Here is a 3,424-nt window from a genome sequence, read left to right on the forward strand (position 1 = left end):
CCTCTCACAGAAACAAAGATCAGAATATCACATGTTCTCACTCATAAAAGGGACCTTGAACATCCAATGCAATACTGTAAGAAAATGACTGACGGTACTGGGAAACTATGGGGGGGAGGGGGATGGGATTAACAGTAGCAAATATCTGTCGGGGGATGGGAAAACACCTCTTATCAACAGGGTGCCTGAATGAAACGTAATTGTACACCTAACCCTTAACCGTACCCCACAAAACCATAATAAAAAATACTGATTAATGAAAAAATAAAAATAAAAATAAATAAATAAATAAATAATAAAAAATAAAAAAAATTGAAATGAAAAAAAAGAATAGATAATCTGAATAGAACTGTAACAAGTAAATATATTAAGATAATAATAATGATAATAATAATACCTTTTCACAAAAATCTCAGGCTCAGATGCTTAACCAGTAAATTCTATTCTACCTTTTTCTACCTCTCTGTAAAGATCCCAGAAGTATCTACTCAACTTTTAAAGAAGAGTTAACACCAATCCTTCTCAAAATCTTTCATTAAAAGATAGAAAAGGAGAGAACACATCCCAATTCATTCTATGAGCTGGTATTACCCTCATTAAAACCAGACAAAGACATCACAAGAGAAGAAAATTCAGGTCAATATTCCCTATAAATATAGATGTTTAAATCCTCAACAAAATACTAACAAAATCAGATCCAGCAATATATTAAAATAATTTTACACCATGATAAAGTGGGACTTACCTAGGAATGCAAAGTCAGATTAACATCTGAAACTCAGTTAATTTACTATCACTAGAATAACAATTAAAAAAAAATACTCATCTCAATAAACACAGAAAAAATTTTTGAGAAATCCCAATACCCTTTCTTAATAAAAACCTCAACAAATTAGGAACCAAAGGGAATTTCCTCAATCTGACAAAGACCATCCATGAACAATCCAAAGCTAATATACTTAATGGTGAAAGTCCCAAATTGAGATGACAATACTCCTTCAAATGATCTATAGATTCAAAACAACTCCTATCAAAATTCCAGCTAGCTTTTTTCTTTGCAGAAATTGATGAGCTTATCATAAAATTCATATGAAAATACAAGAAATCCTGAATAGCCCAAATAATTTCAGGGAAAAAAAAGAAAAAAAAAACTTACTACAAAGCCACACTAATCCAGACAATGCAATCCTGACAAAAGGATAAGTATGTAGATTAGTGGTGTAGAATTGAGAGTACAGGAAAAAAAATCCTTCTATTCATGGTCAGTTGATTTTCACCAAAGGTGCAACACAATTCAATGGGAAAGAATAATCATTTCAACAAATGGTGCTGGGACCACTGGCTACCCATATACAAAAGAATAAAATTTGACTCCTCCCTCCTACAATATACAAAAATTTAGATGAACTATAGACCTAAATGTAAGAGCTAAACTATAAAACTACTAGAAGAAAACCTGTGAAGTAAAGTTTCTGACTAGGCTTGGTGGCTCAGCCTGTAATCCCAGCACTTTGGGAGGCCTAGGCGAGAGGATTGCCTGAGCCCGCGGGTTTGAGATCCACCTGGGCAACTGGCGAGACCTCGTCTCTACAAAAAATAAAAAATTAGCTGGGCATGGTACTGTAGTTCCAGCTACTTGGAAGGCTGAGGCTGAAGGATCGCTGGAGCCCAGCAGGTCGAGGCTGCGGTGGCCGGGAGCATGGCAGTGTACTCCAGTCTGGGTGACAGAATGAGACTCCTACTCAAAAAAAAACAAAAAACAAAAGAAAAGAAATGATTTCCTAGATATGATACCAAAAGCACAAGCAACAAAAGAAAAAAAATATATAAACTCAACCTCGTCAAAATTTAAAACCTGTGTGTTCAAAGGACATCATCAAGAAAGTGAAAAGACAACTTGCAGAATGGGAGAACATATTTGCAAATAATATAGTGGATAAAGGTCTAACATCCAGAATAAAGAATTCTTACAACTCAACAATAAAAAGACAACCCAATTAAAGAATGAAAAAATGATTTGAACAGACATTTCTTCAAAAAAGAATGGGGTGTGTATGCTAATGAGCATGAGGTTTCTTTTTGGGATAATGAAAATGATTTCTAATTAGATAATGGTGATTGCACAACTTTGCAAACACACTAAAAACAGCTGAATTGTACACTTTTGTAGAGTGACTTTGATGGTATGTGATTTATTTCTCAAAAGTGCTATTTGTTTAAATGTCTGTTATACAGTAGGCATTTAATAAGAGTTGGTTGGTTTTATTCCCATCAACCTAAATTCAGATAACAGAGTTGAAGCTATTTCCTGCCCAGGGTTTAATGTCATTTCTCTCTCAGCCCTGGCGGTGGCCAGGAGGGACTGACTGGGGTTGCCAGTGAAGGCACCTAGAAACAGCTCTCCAGATTGTTGGGCTAGAGACAGGAAAAGCATGGGAAAACCAAAATTAGGGAAAAGATGCAAACTTTCACCAGAGAAAGATTTAGGCAATAAACCTGGGGAAAAGGTAGAGAATAACAGTTGAGACGAGGGACCAGTGGCCTGTGATCTAGAGGTACCTTAAATCAATTAACAGCTTCTTGTATATCTCTCTTTCATTCAACTGCCTGTTTGATTTCTTGTAGAGCTAGGGAAGGTGTCTACTGCTTGTACTCACAGATATTTAGTCATTTTCCTGCTGGGAAACTGTATATTAGATGAATAATTATGTTACCGAACATGGCTAAGAAGAGCAATGAGAGCTGAAATTCTAAAATACTCTGGATATGAATGAAAAAGACTGTTCTGCCATATTATAATAGCAACAGGTAAACCAGATATAACTGTATGAATAGCCTGCATACGTTTTAATTCTGATGGAATTTTATGCAGATAAAGAAGTTATTGATTTAATTAATAACATTAAACAATTATTGTGAGCACAAAACTAAAATGTGTTAAGAAAGCCGGGCTCGGTGGCTCAGCCTGTAATCGCGGGCCTTTGGGAGGCTGAGGTGAGTGGATTGCCTGAGCCCGCGGGTTCGAGACCTGCCTGGGCAACTTGGCGAGACCTCATCTCTACAATAAATCAAAAAATCAGCCGGGCTGGGTAGCACATGCCTGTAATTCCGGCTACTTGGAAGGCTGAGGCAGAAGGATCACTGGAGCCAGCAGGTCGAGGCTGCGGTGGCCGGGAGCGGCCACTGCACTCCAGTCTGGGCGACAGAGTGAGACTCCAACTCAAAAAAAAAAAAATGTGTTAAGAATTGATTATTCACTGGACATTGTGTTAGGCACTTTTGCAGATGAGGTCCAGAAAGACAAAGCCCAAGAGAGAGCTTAATCTTATGATTGGACAACCGTGGCCTTTGAAAAGCACTTTCATTAGAGAAGTGAACCAGCGCTGGGAGGATTAAAGAGTGAGTGGGTAGTGCAAAAGTGAAA

The sequence above is a fragment of the Carlito syrichta genome, unplaced genomic scaffold, assembly GCF_000164805.1.
Source record: "Carlito syrichta isolate Samal-C Ts95f unplaced genomic scaffold, Tarsius_syrichta-2.0.1 Scaffold315426, whole genome shotgun sequence".
NCBI classification, from domain to species: domain Eukaryota; kingdom Metazoa; phylum Chordata; class Mammalia; order Primates; family Tarsiidae; genus Carlito; species Carlito syrichta.